Here is a 16,110-nt window from a genome sequence, read left to right as displayed (position 1 = left end):
ATGCAAATTGAAGGGTCAGAAGGGAGATGCGTCATTAAGATCTGTAAAAATCCATCTCTGGCAGCGGTGGGATTTGAACCCACGCCTCCAAAGAGACTGGAGCCTTAATCCAGGGCCTTAGACCGCTCGGCCACGCTACCTGTTGCTCTCAGTGTGTCTGTGCACTTCATGAGCACCGTAACCCTGAGTCTCCTCACTTAGTGTGGAAAGTCGAGTTGATAAACCATTTCATGGACATGATTACAATGTCGGGAGGGTGATGTGGTAATTGAAGGTTATCTCTCTTACTCAGTCACTGCACAAGTCTTCTCCCACCTGCTCGGACCTAGTGCAATCACCTTAAAAGACAACACTCTCCGAGCAATGACTTCCAACCAAGGTATAAGCACCTGCTCTACATAGGCAATGTGACTCCATCATTTTCTAATGAAACAAGTGTTCATACCGGTGGGCTCATTTCTTTGGGTGGGATCTAATGAATGAGCAGTTCATTCAAAAATAACTGAGGAGTTGCACGTATTCATGACATCAGCCCTATTGCCGCACCCAGTCTCCCCAACATACTGTTTAGCTTTCCAGTGACGTCATGTCTTGTGTGGCCTATTCACATTCCGCTGTTAATATTTTTTAGCCAATAGAATTTCACAGGCTCCCGTCTTTGAGCTCACATTGAAAAGGCACAAGTCCCAAAATGCAACCGGGTGCTGTTTAAAACTCCAGCACTGGTGGGCGGTGCTCCAGGTGACATGGGGTCCACCTGGATGCCCTGACTGCCTTTCACGTGACAGTCACAGACACACACAGGACAGAGGTTCAAAAGCTATTCTGAAAGAAGTAAGGACAACAGGCCCACGTGAAACTAAACTTTTTAAATAGATGATTTTTGTTTCTATTGACCTGGTTCTCACTCGTTCTGCGCGCCAAGTCAAATGTAAATGAGCCTCGCAATAAAAATGCACAGAGGATGGTAAAATTCACTTCACTCTGCGCTCGTTGATGCTGAGAGCATGGTTGTCAGCCCGCACGCTTGTTATTTTGATGTGGAATTACTTGATTGCTTTGTGATAATTTTCATTACTCCGAATTGCAAGTTCCCCTACCCCAGTAATAATGTTTGAGGTATTGCTTCCCTACCACACCAACAAGGCCACCCTCTGACCAAGTCCTTTGCCTCTCTTCAGAACTACCATAAGCCCCTCCATGCACTAGGAACTTTTTGCTTGACGACCATCTAGGCGTCCTTGGAATATTGATTTTTAGAAGTAACAATGTTTGTTTATTTTAACTAACTGACCTTTTTAGGGTCTCGCTTGATAGACTCTGTAGTATTCAGTAAAGGGCTTGGAGCCCGCATGTCTCTCACCATTTTTTTATTTATGTGGCACTCTTCTTTACAGTTTCCTAATTCATCAAGGCATGTCTTGCATCATTTCCGTTCCTCTCTGTAGAGCAGCGACCAAGCGTTGATTGATTCAGCTTAATCAGTGCCTGACCGCTGCTCCCCACCTGATCAAGGTACTATTTTTTCCTTTTACCTTCTAGTGCCCTGCAAACAGAAGGCTTGTGACTGGCAAAAACATGCCCAGCAGGACAACCAAAACTGTTAAGTTTTAAATTTAAATCGAACTTTCTTTTATTTTGCCAAATCGTCTTTTCCCACGTTCCACGCATGTTTTCTTTTGCTTTTGTTCGTGGGCACTCTTCTCAAAAGATGACGATTAGCTCGTTTAAAATATTGCAAATCAACAGTGTTTCTTTATTATGTGTAAATTCTGAAATTAATCTTTAACACATAATCCTGCGGTACACTTCAATCCACCCCACTCCAATCTTCCCCACTACAATCCACCCCATCCAGACCACTTCACCCACACTAATCCACCTCACTCCAGTCCAAATCACTCACCCGAATCCAATCCACTCTAACTCATCCTACTCCAATCCTCTCCACCCACCCCAAGCAAATCTGTCTCACTCCAATGTGCCCCACTATAATAAAAAACAATCTGCACCACTCCAAAACAATCTGTCCCACTTCGATCCAAAACAATCTGCCCCACTCCAATCTGCCCGACTCCACTTCAAAACAATCTCCCCTACTCCAATTCAAAACAATCTACCCCACTGCAATCTGCTGCACTCCAATCAAAAACAAACTACCACACTGCAATCCAAAACAATCTGCCATACTGCAATCGAAAACAATCTGTCCCACCCAAGGCAGTGGTGGCTGGTGCACTTTGAAAGGAGTTGGTGGGAGGGAAAAATAGTTCATCTGAAGCTAAGTGAAGAAATTGGAATAAAATAGTGCATTTTAACCCCTTCGCTGCCAGCCTTTTCCCCCTCAGGTGCCAGGCATTTTTTTGGCTATTTGGGGCAGGGCGCGCTTAGGCCCTCATAGATTTTTGTCCACATAAGCTATCCACGCCAAATTTGCGTCCTTTTTTTCCAACATCCTAGGGATTCTAGAGGTACCCAGACTTTGTGGGTTCCCCTGAAGGAGACCAAGAAATTAGCCAAAATACGGAAACATTTTGTTTTAAAAAAGAAAAAAATGGAAAAAAGGGCTGGAGAAGAAGGCTTGTGGTTTTTGTCCCTGAAATTGGCATCAACAAAGGGTTTGCACTGCTAAAATCACCAGCTTCCCAGCTTTCAGGGACAGGCAGACTTGAATCAGAAAACCCAATTTTTCAACACAATTTTGGCATTTTACTGGGACATACCCCATTTTTACGATTTTGTGTGCTTTTAGCCTCCTTCCAGTCAGTGACAGAAATGGGTGTGAAACCAATGCTGGGTCCCAGTAACCTAAACATTTTTGAAAAGAAGACAACATTCTGAATTCAGCAATGGGTAACTTGTGTAGATCTTACAAGTGTTTCCTACAGAAAATAACAACTGAAATAAAAAAAAAATATTGAAATTGAGAAGAAAAAAACAGCCATTTTCCTCTACGTTTTACTCTGTAACTTTTTTCTGCAATGTCAGATTTTTGAAAGCAATATACCATTACGCCTGCTGGACTCTTCTGGTTGCGGGGATATATAGGGCTTGTAGGTTCATCAAGAACCCTAGGTATCCAGAGAAAATAAATGAGCTGCACCTTGCAGTGGGTTTTCATTCTATACCGGGTATACTGCAATTAATTTGCCGAAGTATATAGAGTGAAAAAAAGGTATCAAGAAAACCTTTCTATTTCCAAAATGGGCACAAGATAAGGAGTGAAGGAGCAGTGGTTATTTGCACATCTCTGAATTCTGGGGTGCCCACACTAGCATGCGAATTAAAGGGCATTTCTCAAATAGACGTCTTTTTTACACACTGTCTTATATTTGGAAGGAAAAAATGTAGATAAAGACAAGGGGCAGTAACTCTTGTTTTGCTATTCTATGTTTCCCCAAGTCTCCCGATAACATTTTTTACCTCACTTGTGTGGGTAGGCCTAGCGCCCGAGACAGGAAGTGCCCCAAAACACAACGTGGACACATCAAATTTTGCCAAAGAAAACCAAAACCTAGGTAAAAGACATTGTCATTTGCAACGCCAATAGCTCTAACTCTCACAAATGTGAGACCTTTCGCATTGCAAATGCTTGTTTTTTTGTGCAGGCAAGTGTGCGTGGAGCCTGCTTTGGTTCTTAAGACCTCAGACCTAAAGCAAAGCTTAGACAGAAACATAGCAATGTGCCCTTTGCACACAGTTAGAGATCCTACTAAATGGAGTCATATATAGGTCTGCACGGCCATTTTGCACAATTTTGTTGTGATATAAAGTTTCGGTAGAGCTCAATGAGAGCTGGTAGTTATGGCCGAGTGGTTAAGGTGATGGACTTGAAATCCTTTGGGGGTTCCCTGCACGGGTTTGAATCCTGCTGACTACCTCTGTTGTTTATTTTAAACCTGATTTTTAAAATAACTGTGAAGAACACATTTACCAACTTTATTTGGGAAGATAGATAATTTACTTTAAATCTTTATTTAACAGAGGTTCGATTTTATTTTGCAGAGAGAAGAGCGGGTGACCGCGTGGGGAGAACAAATGATTTGTTAAACCTTCCATTTGAAGATGATCTAAGCAGAATGAAGCAAAACAACAGCAGCGCCAATCAGCCGATTTCTTGGAGTCCACGGTTTAGGAGTTTACTTAGAAGGAGACTGTAAAAGAGTTTTACAATTAGGGACCTATTGGTAGAGTCACTGCTTATGCAAATTGAAGGGTCAGAAGGGAGATGCGTCATTAAGATCTGTAAAAATCCATCTCTGGCAGCGGTGGGATTTGAACCCACGCCTCCAAAGAGACTGGAGCCTTAATCCAGCGCCTTAGACCGCTCGGCCACGCTACCTGTTGCTCTCAGTGTGTCTGTGCACTTCATGAGCACCGTAACCCTGAGTCTCCTCACTTAGTGTGGAAAGTCGAGTTGATAAACCATTTCATGGACATGATTACAATGTCGGGAGGGTGATGTGGTAATTGAAGGTTATCTCTCTTACTCAGTCACTGCACAAGTCTTCTCCCACCTGCTCGGACCTAGTGCAATCACCTTAAAAGACAACACTCTCCGAGCAATGACTTCCAACCAAGGTATAAGCACCTGCTCTACATAGGCAATGTGACTCCATCATTTTCTAATGAAACAAGTGTTCATACCGGTGGGCTCATTTCTTTGGGTGGGATCTAATGAATGAGCAGTTCATTCAAAAATAACTGAGGAGTTGCACGTATTCATGACATCAGCCCTATTGCCGCACCCAGTCTCCCCAACATACTGTTTAGCTTTCCAGTGACGTCATGTCTTGTGTGGCCTATTCACATTCCGCTGTTAATATTTTTTAGCCAATAGAATTTCACAGGCTCCCGTCTTTGAGCTCACATTGAAAAGGCACAAGTCCCAAAATGCAACCGGGTGCTGTTTAAAACTCCAGCACTGGTGGGCGGTGCTCCAGGTGACATGGGGTCCACCTGGATGCCCTGACTGCCTTTCACGTGACAGTCACAGACACACACAGGACAGAGGTTCAAAAGCTATTCTGAAAGAAGTAAGGACAACAGGCCCACGTGAAACTAAACTTTTTAAATAGATGATTTTTGTTTCTATTGACCTGGTTCTCACTCGTTCTGCGCGCCAAGTCAAATGTAAATGAGCCTCGCAATAAAAATGCACAGAGGATGGTAAAATTCACTTCACTCTGCGCTCGTTGATGCTGAGAGCATGGTTGTCAGCCCGCACGCTTGTTATTTTGATGTGGAATTACTTGATTGCTTTGTGATAATTTTCATTACTCCGAATTGCAAGTTCCCCTACCCCAGTAATAATGTTTGAGGTATTGCTTCCCTACCACACCAAGAAGGCCACCCTCTGACCAAGTCCTTTGCCTCTCTTCAGAACTACCATAAGCCCCTCCATGCACTAGGAACTTTTTGCTTGACGACCATCTAGGCGTCCTTGGAATATTGATTTTTAGAAGTAACAATGTTTGTTTATTTTAACTAACTGACCTTTTTAGGGTCTCGCTTGATAGACTCTGTAGTATTCAGTAAAGGGCTTGGAGCCCGCATGTCTCTCACCATTTTTTTATTTATGTGGCACTCTTCTTTACAGTTTCCTAATTCATCAAGGCATGTCTTGCATCATTTCCGTTCCTCTCTGTAGAGCAGCGACCAAGCGTTGATTGATTCAGCTTAATCAGTGCCTGACCGCTGCTCCCCACCTGATCAAGGTACTATTTTTTCCTTTTACCTTCTAGTGCCCTGCAAACAGAAGGCTTGTGACTGGCAAAAACATGCCCAGCAGGACAACCAAAACTGTTAAGTTTTAAATTTAAATCGAACTTTCTTTTATTTTGCCAAATCGTCTTTTCCCACGTTCCACGCATGTTTTCTTTTGCTTTTGTTCGTGGGCACTCTTCTCAAAAGATGACGATTAGCTCGTTTAAAATATTGCAAATCAACAGTGTTTCTTTATTATGTGTAAATTCTGAAATTAATCTTTAACACATAATCCTGCGGTACACTTCAATCCACCCCACTCCAATCTTCCCCACTACAATCCACCCCATCCAGACCACTTCACCCACACTAATCCACCTCACTCCAGTCCAAATCACTCACCCGAATCCAATCCACTCTAACTCATCCTACTCCAATCCTCTCCACCCACCCCAAGCAAATCTGTCTCACTCCAATGTGCCCCACTATAATAAAAAACAATCTGCACCACTCCAAAACAATCTGTCCCACTTCGATCCAAAACAATCTGCCCCACTCCAATCTGCCCGACTCCACTTCAAAACAATCTCCCCTACTCCAATTCAAAACAATCTACCCCACTGCAATCTGCTGCACTCCAATCAAAAACAAACTACCACACTGCAATCCAAAACAATCTGCCATACTGCAATCGAAAACAATCTGTCCCACCCAAGGCAGTGGTGGCTGGTGCACTTTGAAAGGAGTTGGTGGGAGGGAAAAATAGTTCATCTGAAGCTAAGTGAAGAAATTGGAATAAAATAGTGCATTTTAACCCCTTCGCTGCCAGCCTTTTCCCCCTCAGGTGCCAGGCATTTTTTTGGCTATTTGGGGCAGGGCGCGCTTAGGCCCTCATAGATTTTTGTCCACATAAGCTATCCACGCCAAATTTGCGTCCTTTTTTTCCAACATCCTAGGGATTCTAGAGGTACCCAGACTTTGTGGGTTCCCCTGAAGGAGACCAAGAAATTAGCCAAAATACGGTAAACATTTTGTTTTAAAAAAGAAAAAAATGGAAAAAAGGGCTGGAGAAGAAGGCTTGTGGTTTTTGTCCCTGAAATTGGCATCAACAAAGGGTTTGCACTGCTAAAATCACCAGCTTCCCAGCTTTCAGGGACAGGCAGACTTGAATCAGAAAACCCAATTTTTCAACACAATTTTGGCATTTTACTGGGACATACCCCATTTTTACGATTTTGTGTGCTTTTAGCCTCCTTCCAGTCAGTGACAGAAATGGGTGTGAAACCAATGCTGGGTCCCAGTAACCTAAACATTTTTGAAAAGAAGACAACATTCTGAATTCAGCAATGGGTAACTTGTGTAGATCTTACAAGTGTTTCCTACAGAAAATAACAACTGAAATAAAAAAAAAATATTGAAATTGAGAAGAAAAAAACAGCCATTTTCCTCTACGTTTTACTCTGTAACTTTTTTCTGCAATGTCAGATTTTTGAAAGCAATATACCATTACGCCTGCTGGACTCTTCTGGTTGCGGGGATATATAGGGCTTGTAGGTTCATCAAGAACCCTAGGTATCCAGAGAAAATAAATGAGCTGCACCTTGCAGTGGGTTTTCATTCTATACCGGGTATACTGCAATTAATTTGCCGAAGTATATAGAGTGAAAAAAAGGTATCAAGAAAACCTTTCTATTTCCAAAATGGGCACAAGATAAGGAGTGAAGGAGCAGTGGTTATTTGCACATCTCTGAATTCTGGGGTGCCCACACTAGCATGCAAATTAAAGGGCATTTCTCAAATAGACGTCTTTTTTACACACTGTCTTATATTTGGAAGGAAAAAATGTAGATAAAGACAAGGGGCAGTAACTCTTGTTTTGCTATTCTATGTTTCCCCAAGTCTCCCGATAACATTTTTTACCTCACTTGTGTGGGTAGGCCTAGCGCCCGCGACAGGAAGTGCCCCAAAACACAACGTGGACACATCAAATTTTCCCAAAGAAAACCAAAACCTAGGTAAAAGACATTGTCATTTGCAACGCCAATAGCTCTAACTCTCACAAATGTGAGACCTTTCGCATTGCAAATGCTTGTTTTTTTGTGCAGGCAAGTGTGCGTGGAGCCTGCTTTGGTTCTTAAGACCTCAGACCTAAAGCAAAGCTTAGACAGAAACATAGCAATGTGCCCTTTGCACACAGTTAGAGATCCTACTAAATGGAGTCATATATAGGTCTGCACGGCCATTTTGCACAATTTTGTTGTGATATAAAGTTTCGGTAGAGCTCAATGAGAGCTGGTAGTTATGGCCGAGTGGTTAAGGTGATGGGCTTGAAATCCTTTGGGGGTTCCCTGCACGGGTTTGAATCCTGCTGACTACCTCTGTTGTTTATTTTAAACCTGATTTTTAAAATAACTGTGAAGAACACATTTACCAACTTTATTTGGGAAGATAGATAATTTACTTTAAATCTTTATTTAACAGAGGTTCGATTTTATTTTGCAGAGAGAAGAGCGGGTGACCGCGTGGGGAGAACAAATGATTTGTTAAACCTTCCATTTGAAGGTGATCTAAGCAGAATGAAGCAAAACAACAGCAGCGCCAATCAGCCGATTTCTTGGAGTCCACGGTTTAGGAGTTTACTTAGAAGGAGACTGTAAAAGAGTTTTAAAATTAGGGACCTATTGGTAGAGTCACTGCTTATGCAAATTGAAGGGTCAGAAGGGAGATGCGTCATTAAGATCTGTAAAAATCCATCTCTGGCAGCGGTGGGATTTGAACCCACGCCTCCAAAGAGACTGGAGCCTTAATCCAGCGCCTTAGACCGCTCGGCCACGCTACCTGTTGCTCTCAGTGTGTCTGTGCACTTCATGAGCACCGTAACCCTGAGTCTCCTCACTTAGTGTGGAAAGTCGAGTTGATAAACCATTTCATGGACATGATTACAATGTCGGGAGGGTGATGTGGTAATTGAAGGTTATCTCTCTTACTCAGTCACTGCACAAGTCTTCTCCCACCTGCTCGGACCTAGTGCAATCACCTTAAAAGACAACACTCTCCGAGCAATGACTTCCAACCAAGGTATAAGCACCTGCTCTACATAGGCAATGTGACTCCATCATTTTCTAATGAAACAAGTGTTCATACTGGTGGGCTCATTTCTTTGGGTGGGATCTAATGAATGAGCAGTTCATTCAAAAATAACCGAGGAGTTGCACGTATTCATGACATCAGCCCTATTGCCGCACCCAGTCTCCCCAACATACTGTTTAGCTTTCCAGTGACGTCATGTCTTGTGTGGCCTATTCACATTCCGCTGTTAATATTTTTTAGCCAATAGAATTTCACAGGCTCCCGTCTTTGAGCTCACATTGAAAAGGCACAAGTCCCAAAATGCAACCGGGTGCTGTTTAAAACTCCAGCACTGGTGGGCGGTGCCCCAGGTGACATGGGGCCCACCTGGATGCTCTGACTGCCTTTCACGTGACAGTCACAGACACACACAGGACAGAGGTTCAAAAGCTATTCTGAAAGAAGTAAGGACAACAGGCCCACGTGAAACTAAACTTTTTAAATAGATGATTTTTGTTTCTATTGACCGGGTTCTCACTCGTTCTGCGCGCCAAGTCAAATGTAAATGAGCCTCGCAATAAAAATGCACAGAGGATGGTAAAATTCACTTCACTCTGCGCTCGTTGATGCTGAGAGCATGGTTGTCAGCCCGCACGCTTGTTATTTTGATGTGGAATTACTTGATTGCTTTGTGATTATTTTCATTACTCCGAATTGCAAGTTCCCCTACCCCAGTAATAATGTTTGAGGTATTGCTTCCCTACCACACCAACAAGGCCACCCTCTGACCAAGTCCTTTGCCTCTCTTCAGAACTACCATAAGCCCCTCCATGCACTAGGAACTTTTTGCTTGACGACCATCTAGGCGTCCTTGGAATATTGATATTTAGAAGTAACAATGTTTGTTTATTTTAACTAACTGACCTTTTTAGGGTCTCGCTTGATAGACTCTGTAGTATTCAGTAAAGGGCTTGGAGCCCGCATGTCTCTCACCATTTTTTTATTTATGTGGCACTCTTCTTTACAGTTTCCTAATTCATCAAGGCATGTCTTGCATCATTTCCGTTCCTCTCTGTAGAGCAGCGACCAAGCGTTGATTGATTCAGCTTAATCAGTGCCTGACCGCTGCTCCCCACCTGATCAAGGTACTATTTTTTCCTTTTACCTTCTAGTGCCCTGCAAACAGAAGGCTTGTGACTGGCAAAAACATGCCCAGCAGGACAACCAAAACTGTTAAGTTTTAAATTTAAATCGAACTTTCTTTTATTTTGCCAAATCGTCTTTTCCCACGTTCCACGCATGTTTTCTTTTGCTTTTGTTCGTGGGCACTCTTCTCAAAAGATGACGATTAGCTCGTTTAAAATATTGCAAATCAACAGTGTTTCTTTATTATGTGTAAATTCTGAAATTAATCTTTAACACATAATCCTGCGGTACACTTCAATCCACCCCACTCCAATCTTCCCCACTACAATCCACCCCATCCAGACCACTTCACCCACACTAATCCACCTCACTCCAGTCCAAATCACTCACCCGAATCCAATCCACTCTAACTCATCCTACTCCAATCCTCTCCACCCACCCCAAGCAAATCTGTCTCACTCCAATGTGCCCCACTATAATAAAAAACAATCTGCACCACTCCAAAACAATCTGTCCCACTTCGATCCAAAACAATCTGCCCCACTCCAATCTGCCCGACTCCACTTCAAAACAATCTCCCCTACTCCAATTCAAAACAATCTACCCCACTGCAATCTGCTGCACTCCAATCAAAAACAAACTACCACACTGCAATCCAAAACAATCTGCCATACTGCAATCGAAAACAATCTGTCCCACCCAAGGCAGTGGTGGCTGGTGCACTTTGAAAGGAGTTGGTGGGAGGGAAAAATAGTTCATCTGAAGCTAAGTGAAGAAATTGGAATAAAATAGTGCATTTTAACCCCTTCGCTGCCAGCCTTTTCCCCCTCAGGTGGCAGGCATTTTTTTGGCTATTTGGGGCAGGGCGCGCTTAGGCCCTCATAGATTTTTGTCCACATAAGCTATCCACGCCAAATTTGCGTCCTTTTTTTCCAACATCCTAGGGATTCTAGAGGTACCCAGACTTTGTGGGTTCCCCTGAAGGAGACCAAGAAATTAGCCAAAATACGGTAAACATTTTGTTTTAAAAAAGAAAAAAATGGAAAAAAGGGCTGGAGAAGAAGGCTTGTGGTTTTTGTCCCTGAAATTGGCATCAACAAAGGGTTTGCACTGCTAAAATCACCAGCTTCCCAGCTTTCAGGGACAGGCAGACTTGAATCAGAAAACCCAATTTTTCAACACAATTTTGGCATTTTACTGGGACATACCCCATTTTTACGATTTTGTGTGCTTTTAGCCTCCTTCCAGTCAGTGACAGAAATGGGTGTGAAACCAATGCTGGGTCCCAGTAACCTAAACATTTTTGAAAAGAAGACAACATTCTGAATTCAGCAATGGGTAACTTGTGTAGATCTTACAAGTGTTTCCTACAGAAAATAACAACTGAAATAAAAAAAAAATATTGAAATTGAGAAGAAAAAAACAGCCATTTTCCTCTACGTTTTACTCTGTAACTTTTTTCTGCAATGTCAGATTTTTGAAAGCAATATACCATTACGCCTGCTGGACTCTTCTGGTTGCGGGGATATATAGGGCTTGTAGGTTCATCAAGAACCCTAGGTATCCAGAGAAAATAAATGAGCTGCACCTTGCAGTGGGTTTTCATTCTATACCGGGTATACTGCAATTAATTTGCCGAAGTATATAGAGTGAAAAAAAGGTATCAAGAAAACCTTTCTATTTCCAAAATGGGCACAAGATAAGGAGTGAAGGAGCAGTGGTTATTTGCACATCTCTGAATTCTGGGGTGCCCACACTAGCATGCAAATTAAAGGGCATTTCTCAAATAGACGTCTTTTTTACACACTGTCTTATATTTGGAAGGAAAAAATGTAGATAAAGACAAGGGGCAGTAACTCTTGTTTTGCTATTCTATGTTTCCCCAAGTCTCCCGATAACATTTTTTACCTCACTTGTGTGGGTAGGCCTAGCGCCCGCGACAGGAAGTGCCCCAAAACACAACGTGGACACATCAAATTTTCCCAAAGAAAACCAAAACCTAGGTAAAAGACATTGTCATTTGCAACGCCAATAGCTCTAACTCTCACAAATGTGAGACCTTTCGCATTGCAAATGCTTGTTTTTTTGTGCAGGCAAGTGTGCGTGGAGCCTGCTTTGGTTCTTAAGACCTCAGACCTAAAGCAAAGCTTAGACAGAAACATAGCAATGTGCCCTTTGCACACAGTTAGAGATCCTACTAAATGGAGTCATATATAGGTCTGCACGGCCATTTTGCACAATTTTGTTGTGATATAAAGTTTCGGTAGAGCTCAATGAGAGCTGGTAGTTATGGCCGAGTGGTTAAGGTGATGGGCTTGAAATCCTTTGGGGGTTCCCTGCACGGGTTTGAATCCTGCTGACTACCTCTGTTGTTTATTTTAAACCTGATTTTTAAAATAACTGTGAAGAACACATTTACCAACTTTATTTGGGAAGATAGATAATTTACTTTAAATCTTTATTTAACAGAGGTTCGATTTTATTTTGCAGAGAGAAGAGCGGGTGACCGCGTGGGGAGAACAAATGATTTGTTAAACCTTCCATTTGAAGGTGATCTAAGCAGAATGAAGCAAAACAACAGCAGCGCCAATCAGCCGATTTCTTGGAGTCCACGGTTTAGGAGTTTACTTAGAAGGAGACTGTAAAAGAGTTTTAAAATTAGGGACCTATTGGTAGAGTCACTGCTTATGCAAATTGAAGGGTCAGAAGGGAGATGCGTCATTAAGATCTGTAAAAATCCATCTCTGGCAGCGGTGGGATTTGAACCCACGCCTCCAAAGAGACTGGAGCCTTAATCCAGCGCCTTAGACCGCTCGGCCACGCTACCTGTTGCTCTCAGTGTGTCTGTGCACTTCATGAGCACCGTAACCCTGAGTCTCCTCACTTAGTGTGGAAAGTCGAGTTGATAAACCATTTCATGGACATGATTACAATGTCGGGAGGGTGATGTGGTAATTGAAGGTTATCTCTCTTACTCAGTCACTGCACAAGTCTTCTCCCACCTGCTCGGACCTAGTGCAATCACCTTAAAAGACAACACTCTCCGAGCAATGACTTCCAACCAAGGTATAAGCACCTGCTCTACATAGGCAATGTGACTCCATCATTTTCTAATGAAACAAGTGTTCATACTGGTGGGCTCATTTCTTTGGGTGGGATCTAATGAATGAGCAGTTCATTCAAAAATAACCGAGGAGTTGCACGTATTCATGACATCAGCCCTATTGCCGCACCCAGTCTCCCCAACATACTGTTTAGCTTTCCAGTGACGTCATGTCTTGTGTGGCCTATTCACATTCCGCTGTTAATATTTTTTAGCCAATAGAATTTCACAGGCTCCCGTCTTTGAGCTCACATTGAAAAGGCACAAGTCCCAAAATGCAACCGGGTGCTGTTTAAAACTCCAGCACTGGTGGGCGGTGCCCCAGGTGACATGGGGCCCACCTGGATGCTCTGACTGCCTTTCACGTGACAGTCACAGACACACACAGGACAGAGGTTCAAAAGCTATTCTGAAAGAAGTAAGGACAACAGGCCCACGTGAAACTAAACTTTTTAAATAGATGATTTTTGTTTCTATTGACCGGGTTCTCACTCGTTCTGCGCGCCAAGTCAAATGTAAATGAGCCTCGCAATAAAAATGCACAGAGGATGGTAAAATTCACTTCACTCTGCGCTCGTTGATGCTGAGAGCATGGTTGTCAGCCCGCACGCTTGTTATTTTGATGTGGAATTACTTGATTGCTTTGTGATTATTTTCATTACTCCGAATTGCAAGTTCCCCTACCCCAGTAATAATGTTTGAGGTATTGCTTCCCTACCACACCAACAAGGCCACCCTCTGACCAAGTCCTTTGCCTCTCTTCAGAACTACCATAAGCCCCTCCATGCACTAGGAACTTTTTGCTTGACGACCATCTAGGCGTCCTTGGAATATTGATATTTAGAAGTAACAATGTTTGTTTATTTTAACTAACTGACCTTTTTAGGGTCTCGCTTGATAGACTCTGTAGTATTCAGTAAAGGGCTTGGAGCCCGCATGTCTCTCACCATTTTTTTATTTATGTGGCACTCTTCTTTACAGTTTCCTAATTCATCAAGGCATGTCTTGCATCATTTCCGTTCCTCTCTGTAGAGCAGCGACCAAGCGTTGATTGATTCAGCTTAATCAGTGCCTGACCGCTGCTCCCCACCTGATCAAGGTACTATTTTTTCCTTTTACCTTCTAGTGCCCTGCAAACAGAAGGCTTGTGACTGGCAAAAACATGCCCAGCAGGACAACCAAAACTGTTAAGTTTTAAATTTAAATCGAACTTTCTTTTATTTTGCCAAATCGTCTTTTCCCACGTTCCACGCATGTTTTCTTTTGCTTTTGTTCGTGGGCACTCTTCTCAAAAGATGACGATTAGCTCGTTTAAAATATTGCAAATCAACAGTGTTTCTTTATTATGTGTAAATTCTGAAATTAATCTTTAACACATAATCCTGCGGTACACTTCAATCCACCCCACTCCAATCTTCCCCACTACAATCCACCCCATCCAGACCACTTCACCCACACTAATCCACCTCACTCCAGTCCAAATCACTCACCCGAATCCAATCCACTCTAACTCATCCTACTCCAATCCTCTCCACCCACCCCAAGCAAATCTGTCTCACTCCAATGTGCCCCACTATAATAAAAAACAATCTGCACCACTCCAAAACAATCTGTCCCACTTCGATCCAAAACAATCTGCCCCACTCCAATCTGCCCGACTCCACTTCAAAACAATCTCCCCTACTCCAATTCAAAACAATCTACCCCACTGCAATCTGCTGCACTCCAATCAAAAACAAACTACCACACTGCAATCCAAAACAATCTGCCATACTGCAATCGAAAACAATCTGTCCCACCCAAGGCAGTGGTGGCTGGTGCACTTTGAAAGGAGTTGGTGGGAGGGAAAAATAGTTCATCTGAAGCTAAGTGAAGAAATTGGAATAAAATAGTGCATTTTAACCCCTTCGCTGCCAGCCTTTTCCCCCTCAGGTGGCAGGCATTTTTTTGGCTATTTGGGGCAGGGCGCGCTTAGGCCCTCATAGATTTTTGTCCACATAAGCTATCCACGCCAAATTTGCGTCCTTTTTTTCCAACATCCTAGGGATTCTAGAGGTACCCAGACTTTGTGGGTTCCCCTGAAGGAGACCAAGAAATTAGCCAAAATACGGTAAACATTTTGTTTTAAAAAAGAAAAAAATGGAAAAAAGGGCTGGAGAAGAAGGCTTGTGGTTTTTGTCCCTGAAATTGGCATCAACAAAGGGTTTGCACTGCTAAAATCACCAGCTTCCCAGCTTTCAGGGACAGGCAGACTTGAATCAGAAAACCCAATTTTTCAACACAATTTTGGCATTTTACTGGGACATACCCCATTTTTACGATTTTGTGTGCTTTTAGCCTCCTTCCAGTCAGTGACAGAAATGGGTGTGAAACCAATGCTGGGTCCCAGTAACCTAAACATTTTTGAAAAGAAGACAACATTCTGAATTCAGCAATGGGTAACTTGTGTAGATCTTACAAGTGTTTCCTACAGAAAATAACAACTGAAATAAAAAAAAAATATTGAAATTGAGAAGAAAAAAACAGCCATTTTCCTCTACGTTTTACTCTGTAACTTTTTTCTGCAATGTCAGATTTTTGAAAGCAATATACCATTACGCCTGCTGGACTCTTCTGGTTGCGGGGATATATAGGGCTTGTAGGTTCATCAAGAACCCTAGGTATCCAGAGAAAATAAATGAGCTGCACCTTGCAGTGGGTTTTCATTCTATACCGGGTATACTGCAATTAATTTGCCGAAGTATATAGAGTGAAAAAAAGGTATCAAGAAAACCTTTCTATTTCCAAAATGGGCACAAGATAAGGAGTGAAGGAGCAGTGGTTATTTGCACATCTCTGAATTCTGGGGTGCCCACACTAGCATGCGAATTAAAGGGCATTTCTCAAATAGACGTCTTTTTTACACACTGTCTTATATTTGGAAGGAAAAAATGTAGATAAAGACAAGGGGCAGTAACTCTTGTTTTGCTATTCTATGTTTCCCCAAGTCTCCCGATAACATTTTTTACCTCACTTGTGTGGGTAGGCCTAGCGCCCGCGACAGGAAGTGCCCCAAAACACAACGTGGACACATCAAATTTTCCCAA

General features: G+C 42.7%; 5 non-coding genes across 5 annotated transcripts; 1 reads left to right on the top strand and 4 right to left on the bottom strand.

Annotated features, from left to right (window-relative positions):
• Positions 1 to 58: 58 nt before the first annotated feature.
• TRNAL-AAG (transfer RNA leucine (anticodon AAG)) lies at positions 59 to 140 on the bottom strand. Its single transcript has one exon. It is a non-coding gene; the product is annotated as a tRNA-Leu (tRNA).
• A 3,658-nt stretch (positions 141 to 3,798) lies between these two features.
• On the top strand, positions 3,799 to 3,880 carry TRNAS-UGA (transfer RNA serine (anticodon UGA)). Its single transcript has one exon. It is a non-coding gene; the product is annotated as a tRNA-Ser (tRNA).
• Positions 3,881 to 4,260: 380 nt separating this feature from the next.
• On the bottom strand, positions 4,261 to 4,342 carry TRNAL-AAG (transfer RNA leucine (anticodon AAG)). Its single transcript has one exon. It is a non-coding gene; the product is annotated as a tRNA-Leu (tRNA).
• Positions 4,343 to 8,463: 4,121 nt separating this feature from the next.
• On the bottom strand, positions 8,464 to 8,545 carry TRNAL-AAG (transfer RNA leucine (anticodon AAG)). Its single transcript has one exon. It is a non-coding gene; the product is annotated as a tRNA-Leu (tRNA).
• A 4,121-nt stretch (positions 8,546 to 12,666) lies between these two features.
• TRNAL-AAG (transfer RNA leucine (anticodon AAG)) lies at positions 12,667 to 12,748 on the bottom strand. The gene has a single exon. It is a non-coding gene; the product is annotated as a tRNA-Leu (tRNA).
• Positions 12,749 to 16,110: the final 3,362 nt, after the last annotated feature.

This window comes from Pleurodeles waltl, chromosome 12 (assembly GCF_031143425.1).
Source record: "Pleurodeles waltl isolate 20211129_DDA chromosome 12, aPleWal1.hap1.20221129, whole genome shotgun sequence".
Classification (NCBI taxonomy): domain Eukaryota; kingdom Metazoa; phylum Chordata; class Amphibia; order Caudata; family Salamandridae; genus Pleurodeles; species Pleurodeles waltl.
The sequence above is the reverse complement of the archived record's forward strand: the minus strand, read 5'-3'. Positions and strand labels throughout refer to the sequence as shown.